Here is a 20969-nt window from a genome sequence, read left to right as displayed (position 1 = left end):
AATGACTTGAAAGCATTCAAATATGGCTTAGTCAATTTTAGATAAATCATCCCTTCCTCACGCATTTCTTAAACAAATGATTAAGTCAGAGTTCAAAATGAAAGTCAGGTTCTACCGAGATTTGAACTCGGATCGCTGGATTCAAAGTCCAGAGTGCTAACCATTACAGCATAGAACCGAATGTGCGACGAAGATGGGATTCGAACCCACGCGGGCAGAGCCCAATGGATTAGCAGTCTATCGCCTTAACCACTCGGCCACCTCGTCTGTTTCTGTACCACGTCTACATTATGGAAAGCTAACATTGCTGAACCTGTTTCGACTCACGTGACATTTTACCAGCCCAAACAGTAGGAGTACGCGGGCGACCCAATTTTAAGTAATTTTAGGTGCGGTCAATTGTTGCGTAAGTCCAAGACGGCTTTAGTGGCGGCACCTAAAAACGAATCAACCCGGCTAGCTCAGTCGGTATAGTATGAGACCCTAAATCTTAGGGTCGTGGGTTCGAGCCCCACGTTGGGCTTTTTCTGATAGACTTTGGATTGCATTACAAACGCGCCATGGAAATCACCAAGTCTCCTTCTAAGCATGAGTGGTGCCATAAACTTGGCAAAAGTTGAAGAAATGACTTGAAAGCATTCAAATATGGCTTAGTCAATTTTAGATAAATCATCCCTTCCTCACTTAACTCTTAAACAAATGATTAAATCAGAGTTCAAAAAGAAAGTCATGTTCTACCGAGATTTGAACTCGGATCGTTGGCTTCAAAGTCCAGAGTGTCAACCATTACACCATAGAACCGAATGTGCGACGAAGATGGGATTCGAACCCACGCGCGCAGCGCACAATGGACTAGCAGTCCATCGCCTTAACCACTCTGTCACCTCGTCTGTTTCTGTACCACGTGTACCTTATGGAAAGCTAACATTGCTGAACCTGTTTCGACTCACGTAACATTTTACTAGCCCAAACAGTAGGATTACGAGAGTGGCGCAATTTTACGTAATCTTAGGTGTGGTCAATTGTTGCATAAGTCTAAGACGGCTTTAATGGCGGAACCTTATATCGTATCAGCCCAGCTAGCCCAGTCAGTAGACTATGAGACTCTTAATCTCAGGGTCGTGGGTTCGAGCCCCACGTCGGGCCTTTTCTGATAGACTTTGGATTGCATTACGAACGCGCCATGGAAATCACCAAGTCTCCTTCTAAGCATGAGTGGTGCCATAAACCTGGCAAATGTTGAAAAAATGACTTCGAAGCATTCAAATATGGCTTAGTAAATTTTAGATAAATCATCCCTTCCTCACGTATTTCTTAAGAAAATGTTTAAATCAGAGTTCAGAAAGAAAGTCAGGTTCTACCGAGATTTGAACTGGGATCACTGGATATAAAGTCCAGAGTGCTAACCCTTACACCATAGAACCGAATGTGCGACGAAGATGGGATTCAAACCCTCGCGGGCAGAGCCCAATGGATTAGCATTCCATCGCCTTAACCACTCGGCCACCTCGTCTGTTTCTTTACCACGTCTACGTTATGGAAAGCTAACATTGCTGAAACTGTTTCGACTTACGTAACCTTTTACCAGCCCAAACAGTACGATTACGCGAGTGGCCCAATTTTAAGTAATCTAAGGTGTGGTCAATTGTTGCGTAAGTCCAAGACGGCTTTAGTGGCGGCACCTAAAAATTAATCAGCCCGGCTAGCTTAGTCGGTAAAGCATGAAACTCTTAATCTCAGGGTCATGGGTTCGAGCCCCACGTTGGGCATTTTCTGATAGACTTTGGATTGCATTACGAAGGCGACGTGGAAATCACCAATTCTCCTCTAAGCATGAGTTCTGCCATAAACCTGGCAAATGTTGAAGAAATGACTTGAAAGCATTCAAATATGGCTTAGTCAATTTTAGATAAATCATCCCTTCCTCACGCATTTCTTAAACAAATGATTAAGTCAGAGTTCAAAATGAAAGTCAGGTTCTACCGAGATTTGAACTCGGATCGCTGGATTCAAAGTCCAGAGTGCTAACCATTACAGCATAGAACCGAATGTGCGACGAAGATGGGATTCGAACCCACGCGGGCAGAGCAAAATGGATTAGCAGTCCACCGCCTTAACCACTCGGCCACCTCGTCTGTTTCTGTACCACGTCTACATTATGGAAAGCTAACATTGCTGAACCTGTTTCGACTCACGTGACATTTTACTAGCCCAAACAGTAGGAGTACGCGGGCGACCCAATTTTAAGTAATCTTAGGTGTGGTCAATTGTTGCATAAGTCTAAGACGGCTTTAATGGCGGAACCTTATATCGTATCAGCCCAGCTAGCCCAGTCAGTAGACTATGAGACTCTTAATCTCAGGGTCGTGGGTTCGAGCCCCACGTCGGGCTTTTTCTGATAGACTTTGGATTGCATTACGAACGCGCCATGGAAATCACCAAGTCTCCTTCTAAGCATGAGTGGTGCCATAAACCTGGCAAATGTTGAAGAAATGACTTCGAAGCATTCAAATATGGCTTTGTCAATTTTAGATAAATCATCCCTTCCTCACGTATTTCTTAAGAAAATGTTTAAATCAGAGTTCAGAAAGAAAGTCACGTTCTACCGAGATTTGAACTCGGATCACTGGATATAAAGTCCAGAGTGCTAACCCTTACACCATAGAACCGAATGTGCGACGAAGATGGGATTCAAACCCTCGCGGGCAGAGCCCAATGGATTAGCATTCCATCGCCTTAACCACTCGGCCACCTCGTCTGTTTCTGTACCACGTCTACGTTATGGAAAGCTAACATTGCTGAAACTGTTTCGACTTACGTAACCTTTTACCAGCCCAAACAGTAGGATTACGCGAGTGGCCCAATTTTAAGTAATCTAAGGTGTGGTCAATTGTTGCGTAAGTCCAAGACGGCTTTAGTGGCGGCACCTAAAAATTAATCAGCCCGGGTAGCTCAGTCGGTAAAGCATGAAACTCTTAATCTCAGGGTCATGGGTTCGAGCCCCACGTTGGGCATTTTCTGATAGACTTTGGATTGCATTACGAAGGCGACGTGGAAACCACCAATTCTCCTCTAAGCATGAGTTCTGCCATAAACCTGGCAAATGTTGAAGAAATGACTTGAAAGCATTCAAATATGCCTTAGTCAATTTTAGATAAATCAGCCTTTCACTCACGTATTTTTTAAACAAAAGATTAAATCAGAATTCGAAAAGAAAGTTACGTTCTACCGAGATTTGAACTCGGATCGCTGGATTCAAAGTCCAGAATACAAACCATTACACCATAGAACCGAATGTGCGACGAAGATGGGATTAGAACCCACGCGGGCAGGGCCCAATGGATTAGCATTCCATCGCCTTAACCACTCGGCCACCTCGTCTGTTTCTGTACCACGTCTACGTTATGGAAAGCTAACATTGCTGAAACTGTTTCGACTTACGTAACCTTTTACCAGCCCAAACAGTAGGATTACGCGAGTGGCCCAATTTTAAGTAATCTAAGGTGTAGTCAATTGTTGCGTAAGTCCAAGACGGCTTTAGTGGCGGCACCTAAAAATTAATCAGCCCGGCTAGCTCAGTCGGTAAAGCATGAAACTCTTAATCTCAGGGTCATGGGTTCGAGCCCCACGTTGGGCATTTTCTGATAGACTTTGGATTGCATTACGAAGGCGACGTGGAAATCACCAATTCTCCTCTAAGCATGAGTTCTGCCATAAACCTGGCAAATGTTGAAGAAATGACTTGAAAGCATTCTATTATGCCTTAGTCAATTTTAGATAAATCAGCCTTTCACTCACGTATTTTTTAAACAAAAGATTAAATCAGAATTCGAAAAGAAAGTTACGTTCTACCGAGATTTGAACTCGGATCGCTGGATTCAAAGTCCAGAATACAAACCATTACACCATAGAACCGAATGTGCGACGAAGATGGGATTAGAACCCACGCGGGCAGAGCCCAATGGATTAGCAGTCCATCGCCTTAACCACTCGGCCACCTTGTCTGTTTATGTACCACGTCTACTTTATGGAAAGCTAACATTGCTGAACCTGTTTCGACTCACGTGACCTTTTACCAGCCCAAACAGTAGGATTACGCGAGTGGCCCAATTTTAAGTAACCTTAGGTGTGGTCAATTGTTGCGTAAGTCCAAGACGGCTTTAGTGGCGGCACCTGAAAACGAATCAGCCCGGCTAGCTCAGTCGGTAGAGCATGAGACTCTTAATCTCAGGGTGGTGAGTTCGAGCCCCACGTTCGGCGTTTTCTGATAGACTTTGGATTGCATTACAAACGCGTCGTGGAAATCACCAATTCACCTCTAAGCATGAGTTCCGCCATAAACCTGGCAAATGTTGAAGAAATGACTTGAAAGCATTCAAATATGGCTTAGTCAATTTTAGATAAATCATCCCTTCCTCACGCATTTCTTAAACAAATGATTAAGTCAGAGTTCAAAATGAAAGTCAGGTTCTACCGAGATTTGAACTCGGATCGCTGGATTCAAAGTCCAGAGTGCTAACCATTACAGCATAGAACCGAATGTGCGACGAAGATGGGATTCGAACCCACGCGGGCAGAGCCCAATGGATTAGCAGTCCATCGCCTTAACCACTCGGCCACCTCGTCTGTTTCTGTACCACGTCTACATTATGGAAAGCTAACATTGCTGAACCTGTTTCGACTCACGTGACATTTTACCAGCCCAAACAGTAGGAGTACGCGGGCGACCCAATTTTAAGTAATTTTAGGTGCGGTCAATTGTTGCGTAAGGCCAAGACGGCTTTAGTGGCGGCACCTAAAAACGAATCAACCCGGCTAGCTCAGTCGGTAAAGTATGAGACCCTAAATCTCAGGGTCGTGGGTTCGAGACCCACGTTGGGCTTTTTCTGATAGACTTTGGATTGCATTACAAACGCGCCATGGAAATCACCAAGTCTCCTTCTAAGCATGAGTGGTGCCATAAACTTGGCAAAAGTTGAAGAAATGACTTGAAAGCATTCAAATATGGCTTAGTCAATTTTAGATAAATCATCCCTTCCTCACTTAACTCTTAAACAAATGATTAAATCAGAGTTCAAAAAGAAAGTCAGGTTCTACCGAGATTTGAACTCGGATCGTTGGCTTCAAAGTCCAGAGTGCCAACCATTACACCATAGAACCGAATGTGCGACGAAGATGGGATTCGAACCCACGCGCGCAGCGCACAATGGACTAGCAGTCCATCGCCTTAACCACTCTGTCACCTCGTCTGTTTCTGTACCACGTGTACCTTATGGAAAGCTAACATTGCTGAACCTGTTTCGACTCACGTAACCTTTCACTAGCCCAAACAGTAGGATTACGCGAGTGGCGCAATTTTAAGTATTCTTAGGTGTGGTCAATTGTTGCATAAGTCTAAGACGGCTTTAATGGCGGAACCTTATATCGTATCAGCCCAGCTAGCCCAGTCAGTAGACTATGAGACTCTTAATCTCAGGGTCGTGGGTTCGAGCCCCACGTCGGGCTTTTTCTGATAGACTTTGGATTGCATTACGAACGCGCCATGGAAATCACCAAGTCTCCTTCTAAGCATGAGTGGTGCCATAAACTTGGCAAAAGTTGAAGAAATGACTTGAAAGCATTCAAATATGGCTTAGTCAATTTTAGATAAATCATCCCTTCCTCACTTAACTCTTAAACAAATGATTAAATCAGAGTTCAAAAAGAAAGTCAGGTTCTACCGAGATTTGAACTCGGATCGTTGGATTCAAAGTCCAGAGTGCCAACCATTACACCATAGAACCGAATGTGCGACGAAGATGGGATTCGAACCCACGCGGACAGCGCACAATGGACTAGCAGTCCATCGCCTTAACCACTCGGTCACCTCGTCTGTTTCTGTACCACGTGTACCTTATGGAAAGCTAACATTGCTAAACCTGTTTCGACTCAAGTAACCTTTTACTACCCCAACAAGTAGGATTACGCGAGTGGCGCAATTTTAAGTAATCTTAGATGTGGTCAATTGTTGCATAAGTCCAAGACGGCTTTAATGGCGGAACCTTATATCGTATCAGCCCAGCTAGCCCAGTCAGTAGAGTATGAGACTCTTAATCTCAGGGTCGTGGGTTCGAGCCCCACGTTGGTCTTTTTCTGATAGACTTTGGATTGCATTACGAACGCGCCATGGAAATCACCAAGTCTCCTTCTAAGCATGAGTGGTGCCATAAACTTGGCAAAAGTTGAAGAAATGACTTGAAAGCATTCAAATATGGCTTAGTCAATTTTAGATAAATCAGCCTTTCACTCACGTATTTTTTAAACAAAAGATTAAAATAGAATTCGAAAAAAAGGTCAGGTTCTACCGAGATTTGAACTCGGATCGCTGGATTCAAAGTGCAGAATGCTAACCATTACACCATAGAACCGAATGTGCGACGAAGATGGGATTAGAACCCACGCGGGCAGAGCCCAAGGGATAAGCAGTCCATCGCCTTAACCACTCGGCCACCTCGTCTGTTTCTGTACCACGTCTACTTTATGGAAAGCTAACATTGCTGAACCTGTTTCAACTCACGTAACCTTTTACCAGCCCAAACAGTAGGATTACGCAAGTGGTCTATTTTTAAGTAATCTTAGGTGTGGTCAATTGTTGCGTTATTCCAAGACGGCTTTAATGGAGGAACCTAATAACGAACTAGCCTGGCTAGCTCAGTTGGTAGAGCATGAGACTCTTAATCTCAGGGTCGTGGGTTCGACCCCCCCCTTGGGCGTTTTCTGATTGACTTCGGATTGCATTACGAACGCGCCGTGGAAATCACCAATTCTCCTTAAAGCATGAGTTCCGCCATAAACCTGGCAAATGTTGAAGAAATGACTTTAAAGCATTCAAATATGGCTTAGTCAATTTTAGATAAATCATCCCTTCCTCACGCATTTCTTAAACAAATGATTAAATCAGAGTTCAAAAAGAAAGTCAGGTTCTACCGAGATTTGAACTCGGATCGCTGGATTCAAAGTCCAGAATGCTAACCATTACAGCATAGAATCGAATGTGCGACGAAGATGGGATTCGAACCCACGCGGGCACAGCTCAATGGATTAGCAGTCCATCGCCGTAACCACTCGGCCACCTCGTCTGTTTCTGTACCACGTCTACTTTATGGAAAGCTAACATTGCTGAACCTGTTTCGACTCACGTGACATTTTACCAGCCCAAACAGTAGGAGTACGCGAGCGACCCAATTTTAAGTAATTTTAGGTGTGGTCAATTGTTGCGTAAGTCCAAGACGGCTTTAGTGGCGGCACCTAAAAACGAATCAACCCGGCTAGCTCAGTCGGTAAAGCATGAGACTTTTAATCTCAGGGTCGTGGGCTCGAGCCCCACGTTGGGCTTTTTCCGATAGACTTTGGATTGCATTACGAACGCGCCATGGAAATCACCAAGTCTCCTTCTAAGCATGAGTGGTGCCTTAAACTTGGCAAAAGTTGAAGAAATGACTTGAAAGCATTCAAATATGGCTTAGTCAATTTTAGATAAATCATCCCTTCCTCATGTAACTCTTTAACAAATGATTAAATCAGAGTTCAAAAAGAAAGTCAGATTCTACCGAGAATTGAACTCGGATCGCTGGATTCAAAGTCAAGAGTGCTAACCATTACACCATAGAACCGAATGTGCGACGAAGATGGGATTCGAACCCACGCGGGCAGCGCCCAACGGACTAGCAGTCCATCGCCTTAACCACTCGGTCACCTCGTCTGTTTCTGTACCACGTGTACCTTATGGAAAGCTAACATTGCTGAACCTGTTTCGACTCACGCAACCTTTTACTAGCCCAAACAGTAGGATTACGCGAGTGCCGCAATTTTAATTAATCTTAGGTCTGGTCAATTGTTGCATAAGTCCAAGACGGCTTTAATGGCGGAACCTAATAACAAATCAGCCCGGCTAGCTCAGTCGGTAGAGCATGAGACTCTTAAACTCAGGGTCGTGGATTCGAGCCCCACGTTGGGCGTTTTCTGCTGCACTTTTAATTGCATTACGAACGCGCCGGGGAAATCACCAATTCTCCTCTAAGCATGAATTCCGCCATAAACCTGGCAAATGTTGAAGAAATGACTTGAAAGCATTCAAATATGGCTTAGTCAATTTTAGATAAGTCATCTCTTCCTCTCGTATCTCCTAAACAAAAGATTAAATCAGAGTTCAAAGAGAATATCAGGTTTTACCGAGATTTGAACTCGGATCGCTGGATTCAAAGTCCAGAGTGCTAACCATTACAGCATAGAATCGAATGTGCGACGAAGATGGGATTCAAACCCACGCGGGCACAGCTCAATGGATTAGCAGTCCATCGCCGTAACCACTCGGCCACCTCGTCTGTTTCTGTACCACGTCTACTTTATGGAAAGCTAACATTGCTGAACCTGTTTCGACTCACGTGACATTTTACCAGCCCAAACAGTAGGAGTACGCGAGCGACCCAATTTTAAGTAATTTTAGGTGTGGTCAATTGTTGCGTAAGTCCAAGACGGCTTTAGTGGCGGCACCTAAAAACGAATCAACCCGGCTAGCTCAGTCGGTAAAGCATGAGACTTTTAATCTCAGGGTCGTGGGCTCGAGCCCCACGTTGGGCTTTTTCCGATAGACTTTGGATTGCATTACGAACGCGCCATGGAAATCACCAAGTCTCCTTCTAAGCATGAGTGGTGCCTTAAACTTGGCAAAAGTTGAAGAAATGACTTGAAAGCATTCAAATATGGCTTAGTCAATTTTAAACAAATCAGCCTTTCCCTCACGCATTTCTTAAACAAATGATTAAGTCAGAGTTCAAAATGAAAGTCAGGTTCTACCGAGATTTGAACTCGGATCGCTGGATTCAAAGTCCAGAGTGTTAACCATTACAGCATAGAACCGAATGTGCGTCGAAGATGGGATTCGAACCCACGCGGGCACAGCCCAATGGATTAGCAGTCCATCGCCTTAACCACTCGGCCACCTCGTCTGCTTCTGAACCACGTCTACTTTATGGAAAGCTAACATTGCTGAACCTGTTTCGACTCACGTAACCTTTTACTAGACCAAACAGTAGGATTACGCGAGTGGCGCAATTTTAAGTAATCTTAGGTGTGGTCAATTGTTGCATAAGTCCAAGACAGCTTTAATGGCGGAGCCTTATATCGTATCAGCCCAGCTAGCCCAAACAGTAGAGTATGAGACTCTTAATCTCAGGGTCGTGGGTTCGAGCCCCACGTTGGGCGTTTTCAGATAGACTTTGGATTGCATTACGAACGCGCCATGGAAATCACCAAATCTCCTTTAAGCATGAGTTCCGCCATAAACCTGGCAAATGTTGAAGAAATGACTTGAGAGCATTCAAATATGGCTTAGTCAATTTTAAATAAATCAGCCTTTCCCTCACGTATTTTTTAAACAAAAGATTAAATCAGAGTTCAAAAAGAAAGTCAGGTTCTACCGAGATTTGAACTCGGATCGCTGGGTTCAAAGTCCAGAGTGCTAACCATTACAGCCTAGAACCGAATGTGCGACGAAGATGAGATTCGAACTCACGTGGGCAGAGCCCAATGGATTAGCAGTCCATCCCCTTAACCACTCGGCCACCTCGTTTTTTTCTGTACCACGTCTACTTTATGGAAAGCTAACATTGCTGAACCTGTTTTGACTCACGTAACCTTTTACCAGTCCAAACAGTAGGAGTACGCGAGTCGCTCAATTTTAAGTAATCTTAGGTGTGATCAATTGTTGCGTAAGTCCAAGACGGCTTTAATGGCGGAACCTAATAACAAAACAGCCCGGCTAGCTCAGCCGGTAGAGCATGAGACTCTTAATCTCAGGGTCGTGGGTTCGAGACCCACGTTGGGCGTTTTCTGATAAACTTTTAATTGCATTACGAACGCGCCGTGGAAATCACCAATTCTCCTCCAAACATGAGTTCTGCCATAAACTTGGCAAAAGTTGAGGAAATGACTTGAAAGCATTCAAATATGGCTTAGTCAATTTTAGATAAATCATCTCTTCCTCACGTAACTCTTAAACAAATGATTAAAACAGAGTTCAAAAAGAAAGTCAGGTTCTACCGAGATTTGAACTCGGATTGCTGGATTTAAAGTCCAGAGTGCTAACCATTACACCATAGAACCGAATGTGCGACGAAGATGGGATTCGAACCCACGCGGGCATTGCCCAATGGACTAGCAGTCCATCGCCTTAACCACTCGGTCACCTCGTCTGTTTCTGTACCACGTGTACCTTATGGAAAGCTAACATTGCTGAACCTGTTTCGACTCACGTAACCTTTTACTAGGCCAAACAGTAGGATTACGCGAGTGGCGCAATTTTAAGTAATCTTAGGTGTGGTCAATTGTTGCATAAGTCCAAGACGGCTTTAATGGCGGAACTTTATATCGTATCAGCCAAGCTAGCCCAGTCAGTAGAGTATGAGACTCTTAATCTCAGGGTCGTGGGTTTGAGCCCAACGTTGGGCGTTTTCTGATAGACTTTGGATTGCATTAAGAACGCGCCGTGGAAATCACCAATTCTCCTCCAAACATGAGTTCTGCCATAAACCTGGCAAATGTTGAAGAAATGACTTGAAAGCATTTAAATATGGCTTAGTGAATTTTAAACAAATCAGCCTTTCCCTCACGCATTTCTTAAACAAATGATTAAGTCAGAGTTCAAAATGAAAGTCAGGTTCTACCGAGATTTGAACTCGGATCGCTGGATTCAAAGTCCAGAGTGTTAACCATTACAGCATAGAACCGAATGTGCGTCGAAGATGGGATTCGAACCCACGCGGGCACAGCCCAATGGATTAGCAGTCCATCGCCTTAACCACTCGGCCACCTCGTCTGCTTCTGAACCACGTCTACTTTATGGAAAGCTAACATTGCTGAACCTGTTTCGACTCACGTGACATTTTACCAGCCCAAACAGTAGGAGTACGCGAGCGACCCAATTTTAAGTAATTTTAGGTGTGGTCAATTGTTGCGTAAGTCCAAGATGGCTTTAGTGGCGGCACCTAAAAACGAATCAACCCGGCTAGCTCGTCGGTAAAGCATGAGACTCTTAATCTCAGGGTTGTGGGTTCGAGCCCCACGGTGGGCTTTTACTGATAGGCTTTGGATTGCATTACGAGCGCCATGGAAATCACCAAGTCTCCTTCTAAGCATGAGTGGTGCCATAAACTTGGCAAAAGTTGAGGAAATGACTTGAAAGCATTCAAATATGGCTTAGTCAATTTTAGATAAATCATCTCTTCCTCACGTAACTCTTAAACAAATGATTAAAACAGAGTTCAAAAAGAAAGTCAGGTTCTACCGAGATTTGAACTCGGATTGCTGGATTTAAAGTCCAGAGTGCTAACCATTACACCATAGAACCGAATGTGCGAAGAAGATGGGATTCGAACCAACGCGGGCATTGCCCAATGGACTAGCAGTCCATCGCCTTAACCACTCGGTCACCTCGTCTGTTTCTGTACCACGTGTACCTTATGGAAAGCTAACATTGCTGAACCTGTTTCGACTCACGTAACCTTTTACTAGGCCAAACAGTAGGATTACGCGAGTGGCGCAATTTTAAGTAATCTTAGGTGTGGTCAATTGTTGCATAAGTCCAAGACGGCTTTAATGGCGGAACTTTATATCGTATCAGCCAAGCTAGCCCAGTCAGTAGAGTATGAGACTCTTAATCTCAGGGTCGTGGGTTCGAGCCCCACGTTGGGCGTTTTCTGATAGACTTTGGATTGCATTAAGAACGCGCCGTGGAAATCACCAATTCTCCTCCAAACATGAGTTCTGCCATAAACCTGGCAAATGTTGAAGAAATGACTTGAAAGCATTTAAATATGGCTTAGTGAATTTTAAACAAATCAGCCTTTCCCTCACGCATTTCTTAAACAAATGATTAAGTCAGAGTTCAAAATGAAAGTCAGGTTCTACCGAGATTTGAACTCGGATCGCTGGATTCAAAGTCCAGAGTGTTAACCATTACAGCATAGAACCGAATGTGCGTCGAAGATGGGATTCGAACCCACGCGGGCACAGCCCATTGGATTAGCAGTCCATCGCCTTAACCACTCGGCCACCTCGTCTGCTTCTGAACCACGTCTACCTTATGGAAAGCTAACATTGCTGAACCTGTTTCGACTGACGTGACATTTTACCAGCCCAAACAGTAGGAGTACGCGAGCGACCCAATTTTAAGTAATTTTAGGTGTGGTCAATTGTTGCGTAAGTCCAAGTTGGCTTTAATGGCGGCACCTAAAAACGAATCAACCCGGCTAGCTCATTCTGTAAAGCATGAGACTCTTAATCTCAGGGTTGTGGGTTCGAGTCCCACCGTGGGCTTTTACTGATAGGCTTTGGATTGCATTACGAGCGCCATGGAAATCACCAAGTCTCCTTCTAAGCATGAGTGGTGCCATAAACTTAGCAAAAGTTGAGGAAATGACTTGAAAGCATTCAAATATGGCTTAGTCAATTTTAGATAAATCATCTCTTCCTCACGTAACTCTTAAACAAATGATTAAAACAGAGTTCAAAAAGAAAGTCAGGTTCTACCGAGATTTGAACTCGGATTGCTGGATTCAAAGTCCAGAGTGCTAACCATTACATCATAGAACCGAATGTGCGACGAAGATGGGATTCAAACCCACGCGGGCATTGCCCAATGGACTAGCAGTCCATCGCCTTAACCACTCGGTCACCTCGTCTGTTTCTGTACCACGTGTACCTTATGGAAAGCTAACATTGCTGAACCTGTTTCGACTCACGTAACTTTTTACTAGGCCAAACAGTAGGATTACGCGAGTGGCGCAATTTTAAGTAATCTTAGGTGTGGTCAATTGTTGCATAAGTCCAAGACGGCTTTAATGGCGGAACTTTATATCGTATCAGCCAAGCTAGCCCAGTCAGTAGAGTATGAGACTCTTAATCTCAGGGTCGTGGGTTCGAGCCCCACGTTGGGCGTTTTCTGATAGACTTTGGATTGCATTAAGAACGCGCCGTGGAAATCACCAATTCTCCTCCAAACATGAGTTCTGCCATAAACCTGGCAAATGTTGAAGAAATGACTTGAAAGCATTTAAATATGGCTTAGTGAATTTTAAACAAATCAGCCTTTCCCTCACGCATTTCTTAAACAAATGATTGAGTCAGAGTTCAAAATGAAAGTCAGGTTCTACCGAGATTTGAACTCGGATCGCTGGATTCAAAGTCCAGAGTGTTAACCATTACAGCATAGAACCGAATGTGCGTCGAAGATGGGATTCGAACCCACGCGGGCACAGCCCATTGGATTAGCAGTCCATCGCCTTAACCACTCGGCCACCTCGTCTGCTTCTCAACCACGTCTACCTTATGGAAAGCTAACATTGCTGAACCTGTTTCGACTGACGTGACATTTTACCAGCCCAAACAGTAGGAGTACGCGAGCGACCCAATTTTAAGTAATTTTAGGTGTGGTCAATTGTTGCGTAAGTCCAAGTTGGCTTTAGTGGCGGCACCTAAAAACGAATCAACCCGGCTAGCTCAGTCTGTAAAGCATGAGACTCTTAATCTCAGGGTTGTGGGTTCGAGCCCCACGGTGGGCTTTTACTGATAGGCTTTGGATTGCATTACGAGCGCCATGGAAATCACCAAGTCTCCTTCTAAGCATGAGTGGTGCCATAAACTTAGCAAAAGTTGAGGAAATGACTTGAAAGCATTCAAATATGGCTTAGTCAATTTTAGATAAATCATCTCTTCCTCACGTAACTCTTAAACAAATGATTAAAACAGAGTTCAAAAAGAAAGTCAGGTTCTACCGAGATTTGAACTCGGATTGCTGGATTCAAAGTCCAGAGTGCTAACCATTACACCATAGAACCGAATGTGCGACGAAGATGGGATTCAAACCCACGCGGGCATTGCCCAATGGACTAGCAGTCCATCGCCTTAACCACTCGGTCACCTCGTCTGTTTCTGTACCACGTGTACCTTATGGAAAGCTAACATTGCTGAACCTGTTTCGACTCACGTAACTTTTTACTAGGCCAAACAGTAGGATTACGCGAGTGGCGCAATTTTAAGTAATCTTAGGTGTGGTCAATTGTTGCATAAGTCCAAGACGGCTTTAATGGCGGAACTTTATATCGTATCAGCCAAGCTAGCCCAGTCAGTAGAGTAGGAGACTCTTAATCTCAGGGTCGTGGGTTCGAGCCCCACGTTGGGCGTTTTCTGATAGACTTTGGATTGCATTAAGAACGCGCCGTGGAAATCACCAATTCTCCTCCAAACATGAGTTCTGCCATAAACCTGGCAAATGTTGAAGAAATGACTTGAAAGCATTTAAATATGGCTTAGTGAATTTTAAACAAATCAGCCTTTCCCTCACGCATTTCTTAAACAAATGATTAAGTCAGAGTTCAAAATGAAAGTCAGGTTCTACCGAGATTTGAACTCGGATCGCTGGATTCAAAGTCCATAGACTTGGCAAATGTTGAAAAAATGACTCGAAAGCATTCAAATATGGCTTAGTCAATTTTAAATAAATCAGCCTTTCCCTCACGTATTTTTTAAACAGAAGATTAAATCAGAATTCAAAAAGAAGGTCAGGTTCTACCGAGATTTGAACTCGGATCGCTGGATTCAAAGTCCAGAATGCTAACCATTACACCATAGAACCGCATGTGCGACGAAGATGGGATTCGAACCCGCGCGGGCAGAGCCCAATGGATTAGCAGTCCATCGCCTTAACCACTCGGCCACCTCGTCTGTTTCTGTACAACGTCTACTTTATGGAAAGCTAACATTGCTGAACCTGTTTTGACTCACGTAACCTTTTACCAGCCCAAACAGTAGGATTACGCGAGTGGCTCAATTTTAAGTAATTTTAGGTGTGGTCAATTGTTGCGTAAGTCCAAGATGGCTTTAGTGGCGGCACCTAAAAACGAATCAACCCGGCTAGCTCAGTCTGTAAAGCATGAGACTCTTAATCTCAGGTTTGTGGGTTCGAGCCCCACGGTGAGCTTTTACTGATAGGCTTTGGATTGCATTACGAGCGCCATGGAAATCACCAAGTCTCCTTCTAAGCATGAGTGGTGCCATAAACTTAGCAAAAGTTGAGGAAATGACTTGAAAGCATTCAAATATGGCTTAGTCAATTTTAGATAAATCATCTCTTCCTCACGTAACTCTTAAACAAATGATTAAAACAGAGTTCAAAAAGAAAGTCAGGTTCTACCGAGATTTGAACTCGAAATGCTGGATTCAAAGTCCAGAGTGCTAACCATTACACCATAGAACCGAATGTGCGACGAAGATGGGATTCAAACCCACGCGGGCATTGCCCAATGGACTAGCAGTCCATCGCCTTAACCACTCGGTCACCTCGTCTGTTTCTGTACCACGTGTACCTTATGGAAAGCTAACATTGCTGAACCTGTTTCGACTCACGTAACCTTTTACTAGGCCAAACAGTAGGATTACGCGAGTGGCGCAATTTTAAGTAATCTTAGGTGTGGTCAATTGTTGCATAAGTCCAAGACGGCTTTAATGGCGGAACTTTATATCGTATCAGCCAAGCTAGCCCAGTCAGTAGAGTATGAGACTGTTAATCTCAGGGTCGTGGGTTCGAGCCCCACGTTGGGCGTTTTCTGATAGACTTTGGATTGCATTAAGAACGCGCCGTGGAAATCACCAATTCTCCTCCAAACATGAGTTCTGCCATAAACCTGGCAAATGTTGAAGAAATGACTTGAAAGCATTTAAATATGGCTTAGTGAATTTTAAACAAATCAGCCTTTCCCTCACGCATTTCTTAAACAAATGATTAAGTCAGAGTTCAAAATGAAAGTCAGGTTCTACCGAGATTTGAACTCGGATCGCTGGATTCAAAGTCCAGAGTGTTAACCATTACAGCATAGAACCGAATGTGCGTCGAAGATGGGATTCGAACCCACGCGGGCACAGCCCAATGGATTAGCAGTCCATCGCCTTAACCACTCGGCCACCTCGTCTGCTTCTGAACTACGTCTACTTTATGGAAAGCTAACATTGCTGAACCTGTTTCGACTCACGTGACATTTTACCAGCCCAAACAGTAGGAGTACGCGAGCGACCCAATTTTAAGTAATTTTAGGTGTGGTCAATTGTTGCGTAAGTCCAAGATGGCTTTAGTGGCGGCACCTAAAAACGAATCAACCCGGCTAGCTCAGTCGGTAAAGCATGAGACTCTTAATCTCAGGGTTGTGGGTTCGAGCCCCACGGTGGGCTTTTACTGATAGGCTTTGGATTGCATTACGAGCGCCATGGAAATCACCAAGTCTCCTTCTAAGCATGAGTGGTGCCATAAACTTGGCAAAAGTTGAGGAAATGACTTAAAAGCATTCAAATATGGCTTAGTCAATTTTAGATAAATCATTTCTTCCTCACGTAACTCTTAAACAAATGATTAAAACAGAGTTCAAAAAGAAAGTCAGGTTCTACTGAGATTTGAACTCGGATTGCTGGATTCAAAGTCCAGAGTGCTAACCATTACACCATAGAAAAGAATGTGCGACGAAGATGGGATTCGAACCCACGCGGGCATTGCCCAATGGACTAGCAGTCCATCGCCTTAACCACTCGGTCACCTCGTCTGTTTCTGTACCACGTGTACCTTATGGAAAGCTAACATTGCTGAACCTGTTTTGACTCACGTAACCTTTTACTAGGCCAAACAGTAGGATTACGCAAGTGGCGCAATTTTAAGTAATCTTAGGTGTGGTAAATTGTTGCATAAGTCCAAGACGGCTTTAATGGCGGAACTTTATATCGTATCAGCCAAGCTAGCCCAGTCCGTAGAGTATGAGACTCTTAATCTCAGGGTCGTGGGTTTGAGCCCCACGTTAGGCGTTTTCTGATAGACTTTGGATTGCATTACGAACGCGCCGTGGAAATCACCAATTCTCCTTTAAGCATGAGTTCCGCCATAAACCTGGCAAATGTTAAAGAAATGACTTAAAAGCATTCAAATATGGCTTAGTCAATTTTAAATAAATCAGCCTTTCCCTCACGTATTTTTTAAACAGAAGATTAAATCAGAATTCAAAAAGAAGGTCAGGTTCTACCGAGATTTGAACTCGGATCGCTGGATTCAAAGTCCAGAATGCTAACCATTACACCATAGAACCGCAGGTGCGACGAAGATGGGATTCGAACCCGCGCGGGCAGAGCCCAATGGATTAGCAGTCCATCGCCTTAACCACTCGGCCACCTCGTCTGTTTCTGTACAACGTCTACTTTATGGAAAGCTAACATTGCTGAACCTGTTTTGACTCACGAAACCTTTTACCAGCCCAAACAGTAGGATTACGCGAGTGGCCCAATTTTAAGTAATCTTAGGTGTGGTGAATTGTTGAGTAAGTCCAAGACGGCTTTAATGGCGGAACCTTATAACGAATCAGCCCGGCTAGCTCAGTCGGTAGAGCATGAGACTCTTAATCTCAGGGTCGTGGATTGGAGCCTCTCGTTGGGCGTTTTCTGCTGCACTTTTAATTGCATTACGAACACACCGTGGAAATCACTAATTCTCCTCTAAGCATGAGTTCCGCCATAAACCTGGCAAATGTTAAAGAAATGACTTAAAAGCATTCAAATATGGCTTAGTCAATTTTAAATAAATCAGCCTTTCCCTCACGTATTTTTTTAACAAAAGATTAAATCAGAATTCAAAAAGAAGGTCAGGTTCTACCGAGATTTGAACTCGGATTGCTGGACTCAAAGTCCAGAATGCTAACCATTACACCATAGAACCGAATGTGCGACGAAGATGGGATTCGAACCCACGCGGGCAGAGGCCAATGGATTAGCAGTCCATCGCCTTAACCACTCGGCCACCTCGTCTGTTTCTGTACCACGTCTACTTTATGGAAAGCTAACATTGCTGAACCTGTTTCGACTCACGTAACCTTTTACCAGCCCAAACAGTAGGATTACGTGAGTGGCCCAATTTTAAGTAATCTTAAGCGTGGTCAATTGTTGCGTAAGTCCAAGACGGCTTTAACGGCGGAATCTAATAACGAATCGGTCCGGCTAGCGCAGTCGGTACAGCATGAGACTCTTCATCGTAGGGTCGTGGGTTCGAGCCCCACGTTGGGCGTTTGTTGATACACTTTTAATTGCATTACGAACGCGCCGTGGAAATCACCAATTATCCTCTAAGCATGAGTTCTGCCATAAACCTGGCAAATGTTGAAGAAATGACTTGAAAGCATTCAAATATGGCTTAGTCAATTTTAAATAAATCAGCCTTTCCCTCACATATTTTTTAAACAAAAGATTAAATCAGAATTTAAAAAGAAGGTCAGGTTCTACCGAGATTTGAACTCGGATCGCTGGATTTAAAGTCCATAGACCTGGCAAATGTTGAAAAAATGACTCGAAAGCATTCAAATATGGCTTAGTCAATTTTAAATAAATCAGCCTTTCCCTCACGTATTTTTTAAACAGAAGATTAAATCAGAGTTCAGAAAGAAAGTCAGGTTCTACCGAGATTTGAACTGGGATCACTGGATATAAAGTCCAGAGTGCTAACCATTACACCATAGAACCGAATGTGCGACGAAGATGGGATTCGAACCCACGCGGGCAGAGCCCAATGGATTAGCAGTCCATCGCCTTAACCACTCGGCCACCTCGTCTGTTTCTGTACCACGTCTACTTTATGGAAAGCTAACATTGCTGAACCTGTTTTGACTCACGTAACCTTTTACCAGCCCAAACAGTAGGATTACGCGAGTGGCCCAATTTTAAGTAATCTTAGGTGTGGTGAATTGTTGAGTAAGTCCAAGACGGCTTTAATGGCGGAACCTTATAACGAATCAGCCCGGCTAGCTCAGTCGGTAGAGCATGAGACTCTTAATCTCAGGGTCGTGGATTGGAGCCTCTCGTTGGGCGTTTTCTGCTGCACTTTTAATTGCATTACGAACACACCGTGGAAATCACTAATTCTCCTCTAAGCATGAGTTCTGCCATAAACCTGGCAAATGTTAAAGAAATGACTTAAAAGCATTCAAATATGGCTTAGTCAATTTTAAATAAATCAGCCTTTCCCTCACGTATTTTTTTAACAAAAGATTAAATCAGAATTCAAAAAGAAGGTCAGGTTCTACCGAGATTTGAACTCGGATTGCTGGACTCAAAGTCCAGAATGCTAACCATTACACCATAGAACCGAATGTGCGACGAAGATGGGATTCGAACCCACGCGGGCAGAGGCCAATGGATTAGCAGTCCATCGCCTTAACCACTCGGCCACCTCGTCTGTTTCTGTACCACGTCTACTTTATGGAAAGCTAACATTGCTGAACCTGTTTCGACTCACGTAACCTTTTACCAGCCCAAACAGTAGGATTACGTGAGTGGCCCAATTTTAAGTAATCTTAAGCGTGGTCAATTGTTGCGTAAGTCCAAGACGGCTTTAACGGCGGAATCTAATAACGAATCGGTCCGGCTAGCGCAGTCGGTACAGCATGAGACTCTTCATCGTAGGGTCGTGGGTTCGAGCCCCACGTTGGGCGTGTCCTGCTGCACTTTTAATTGCATTACGAACGCGCCGTGGAAATCACCAATTATCCTCTAAGCATGAGTTCTGCCATAAACCTGGCAAATGTTGAAGAAATGACTTAAAAGCATTCAAATATGGCTTAGTCAATTTTAAATAAATCAGCCTTTCCCTCACATATTTTTTAAACAAAAGATTAAATCAGAATTTAAAAAGAAGGTCAGGTTCTACCGAGATTTGAACTCGGATCGCTGGATTTAAAGTCCATAGACCTGGCAAATGTTGAAAAAATGACTCGAAAGCATTCAAATATGGCTTAGTCAATTTTAAATAAATCAGCCTTTCCCTCACGTATTTTTTAAACAGAAGATTAAATCAGAATTCAAAAAGAAGGTCAGGTTCTACCGAGATTTGAACTCGGATCGCTGGATTCAAAGTCCAGAATGCTAACCATTACACCATAGAACCGCAGGTGCGACGAAGATGGGATTCGAACCCGCCCGGGCAGAGCCCAATGGATTAGCAGTCCATCGCCTTAACCACTCGGCCACCTCGTCTCTTTCTGTACAACGTCTACTTTATGGAAAGCTAACATTGCTGAACCTGTTTTGACTCACGTAACCTTTTACCAGCCCAAACAGTAGGATTACGTGAGTGGCCCAATTTTAAGTAATCTTAAGCGTGGTCAATTGTTGCGTAAGTCCAAGTTGGCTTTAGTGGCGGCACCTAAAAACGAATCAACCCGGCTAGCTCATTCTGTAAAGCATGAGACTCTTAATCTCAGGGTTGTGGGTTCGAGCCCCACGGTGGGCTTTTACTGATAGGCTTTGGATTGCATTACAAGCGCCATGGAAATCACCAAGTCTCCTTCTAAGCATGAGTGGTGCCATAAACTTAGCAAAAGTTGAGGAAATGACTTGAAAGCATTCAAATATGGCTTAGTCAATTTTAGATAAATCATCTCTTCCTCACGTAACTCTTAAACAAATGATTAAAACAGAGTTCAAAAAGAAAGTCAGGTTCTACCGAGATTTGAACTCGGATTGCTGGATTCAAAGTCCAGAGTGCTAACCATTACACCATAGAACCGAATGTGCGACGAAGATGGGATTCAAACCCACGCGGGCATTGCCCAACGGACTAGCAGTCCATCGCCTTAACCACTCGGTCACCTCGTCTGTTTCTGTACCACGTGTACCTTATGGAAAGCTAACATTGCTGAACCTGTTTCGACTCACGTAACTTTTTACTAGGCCAAACAGTAGGATTACGCGAGTGGCGCAATTTTAAGTAATCTTAGGTGTGGTCAATTGTTGCATAAGTCCAAGACGGCTTTAATGGCGGAACTTTATATCGTATCAGCCAAGCTAGCCCAGTCAGTAGAGTATGAGACTCTTAATCTCAGGGTCGTGGGTTCGAGCCCCACGTTGGGCGTTTT

At 43.9% G+C, this 20969-nt stretch overlaps 24 non-coding genes across 24 annotated transcripts; 5 read left to right on the top strand and 19 right to left on the bottom strand.

Annotated features, from left to right (window-relative positions):
- Window positions 1–106: 106 nt before the first annotated feature.
- Trnaq-uug (transfer RNA glutamine (anticodon UUG)) lies at window positions 107–178 on the bottom strand. Its single transcript has one exon. It is a non-coding gene; the product is annotated as a tRNA-Gln (tRNA).
- A 7-nt stretch (window positions 179–185) lies between these two features.
- On the bottom strand, window positions 186–267 carry Trnas-gcu (transfer RNA serine (anticodon GCU)). The gene has a single exon. It is a non-coding gene; the product is annotated as a tRNA-Ser (tRNA).
- A 1429-nt stretch (window positions 268–1696) lies between these two features.
- On the top strand, window positions 1697–1769 carry Trnak-cuu (transfer RNA lysine (anticodon CUU)). The gene has a single exon. It is a non-coding gene; the product is annotated as a tRNA-Lys (tRNA).
- Window positions 1770–1974: 205 nt separating this feature from the next.
- On the bottom strand, window positions 1975–2046 carry Trnaq-uug (transfer RNA glutamine (anticodon UUG)). The gene has a single exon. It is a non-coding gene; the product is annotated as a tRNA-Gln (tRNA).
- A 1518-nt stretch (window positions 2047–3564) lies between these two features.
- Window positions 3565–3637, top strand: Trnak-cuu (transfer RNA lysine (anticodon CUU)). Its single transcript has one exon. It is a non-coding gene; the product is annotated as a tRNA-Lys (tRNA).
- Window positions 3638–4465: 828 nt separating this feature from the next.
- Trnaq-uug (transfer RNA glutamine (anticodon UUG)) lies at window positions 4466–4537 on the bottom strand. The gene has a single exon. It is a non-coding gene; the product is annotated as a tRNA-Gln (tRNA).
- Window positions 4538–4544: 7 nt separating this feature from the next.
- On the bottom strand, window positions 4545–4626 carry Trnas-gcu (transfer RNA serine (anticodon GCU)). The gene has a single exon. It is a non-coding gene; the product is annotated as a tRNA-Ser (tRNA).
- Window positions 4627–6679: 2053 nt separating this feature from the next.
- Trnak-cuu (transfer RNA lysine (anticodon CUU)) lies at window positions 6680–6752 on the top strand. The gene has a single exon. It is a non-coding gene; the product is annotated as a tRNA-Lys (tRNA).
- Window positions 6753–8905: 2153 nt separating this feature from the next.
- Trnas-gcu (transfer RNA serine (anticodon GCU)) lies at window positions 8906–8987 on the bottom strand. The gene has a single exon. It is a non-coding gene; the product is annotated as a tRNA-Ser (tRNA).
- An 806-nt stretch (window positions 8988–9793) lies between these two features.
- Window positions 9794–9866, top strand: Trnak-cuu (transfer RNA lysine (anticodon CUU)). Its single transcript has one exon. It is a non-coding gene; the product is annotated as a tRNA-Lys (tRNA).
- Window positions 9867–10773: 907 nt separating this feature from the next.
- On the bottom strand, window positions 10774–10855 carry Trnas-gcu (transfer RNA serine (anticodon GCU)). Its single transcript has one exon. It is a non-coding gene; the product is annotated as a tRNA-Ser (tRNA).
- Window positions 10856–13802: 2947 nt separating this feature from the next.
- On the bottom strand, window positions 13803–13874 carry Trnaq-uug (transfer RNA glutamine (anticodon UUG)). Its single transcript has one exon. It is a non-coding gene; the product is annotated as a tRNA-Gln (tRNA).
- Window positions 13875–14599: 725 nt separating this feature from the next.
- On the bottom strand, window positions 14600–14671 carry Trnaq-uug (transfer RNA glutamine (anticodon UUG)). Its single transcript has one exon. It is a non-coding gene; the product is annotated as a tRNA-Gln (tRNA).
- A 7-nt stretch (window positions 14672–14678) lies between these two features.
- Trnas-gcu (transfer RNA serine (anticodon GCU)) lies at window positions 14679–14760 on the bottom strand. Its single transcript has one exon. It is a non-coding gene; the product is annotated as a tRNA-Ser (tRNA).
- Window positions 14761–15220: 460 nt separating this feature from the next.
- On the bottom strand, window positions 15221–15292 carry Trnaq-uug (transfer RNA glutamine (anticodon UUG)). The gene has a single exon. It is a non-coding gene; the product is annotated as a tRNA-Gln (tRNA).
- A 630-nt stretch (window positions 15293–15922) lies between these two features.
- Trnas-gcu (transfer RNA serine (anticodon GCU)) lies at window positions 15923–16004 on the bottom strand. The gene has a single exon. It is a non-coding gene; the product is annotated as a tRNA-Ser (tRNA).
- Window positions 16005–16187: 183 nt separating this feature from the next.
- On the top strand, window positions 16188–16260 carry Trnak-cuu (transfer RNA lysine (anticodon CUU)). Its single transcript has one exon. It is a non-coding gene; the product is annotated as a tRNA-Lys (tRNA).
- Window positions 16261–17087: 827 nt separating this feature from the next.
- Window positions 17088–17159, bottom strand: Trnaq-uug (transfer RNA glutamine (anticodon UUG)). Its single transcript has one exon. It is a non-coding gene; the product is annotated as a tRNA-Gln (tRNA).
- Window positions 17160–17166: 7 nt separating this feature from the next.
- Trnas-gcu (transfer RNA serine (anticodon GCU)) lies at window positions 17167–17248 on the bottom strand. Its single transcript has one exon. It is a non-coding gene; the product is annotated as a tRNA-Ser (tRNA).
- A 541-nt stretch (window positions 17249–17789) lies between these two features.
- On the bottom strand, window positions 17790–17871 carry Trnas-gcu (transfer RNA serine (anticodon GCU)). The gene has a single exon. It is a non-coding gene; the product is annotated as a tRNA-Ser (tRNA).
- A 715-nt stretch (window positions 17872–18586) lies between these two features.
- Trnas-gcu (transfer RNA serine (anticodon GCU)) lies at window positions 18587–18668 on the bottom strand. Its single transcript has one exon. It is a non-coding gene; the product is annotated as a tRNA-Ser (tRNA).
- Window positions 18669–19209: 541 nt separating this feature from the next.
- Trnas-gcu (transfer RNA serine (anticodon GCU)) lies at window positions 19210–19291 on the bottom strand. Its single transcript has one exon. It is a non-coding gene; the product is annotated as a tRNA-Ser (tRNA).
- A 636-nt stretch (window positions 19292–19927) lies between these two features.
- Trnaq-uug (transfer RNA glutamine (anticodon UUG)) lies at window positions 19928–19999 on the bottom strand. The gene has a single exon. It is a non-coding gene; the product is annotated as a tRNA-Gln (tRNA).
- Window positions 20000–20548: 549 nt separating this feature from the next.
- Window positions 20549–20620, bottom strand: Trnaq-uug (transfer RNA glutamine (anticodon UUG)). The gene has a single exon. It is a non-coding gene; the product is annotated as a tRNA-Gln (tRNA).
- Window positions 20621–20969: the final 349 nt, after the last annotated feature.

Source organism: Hydractinia symbiolongicarpus, chromosome 14, assembly GCF_029227915.1.
Source record: "Hydractinia symbiolongicarpus strain clone_291-10 chromosome 14, HSymV2.1, whole genome shotgun sequence".
In the NCBI taxonomy this organism is placed as follows: Eukaryota; Metazoa; Cnidaria; class Hydrozoa; order Anthoathecata; family Hydractiniidae; genus Hydractinia; species Hydractinia symbiolongicarpus.
This window is presented reverse-complemented; position numbering and strand designations above follow the sequence as displayed.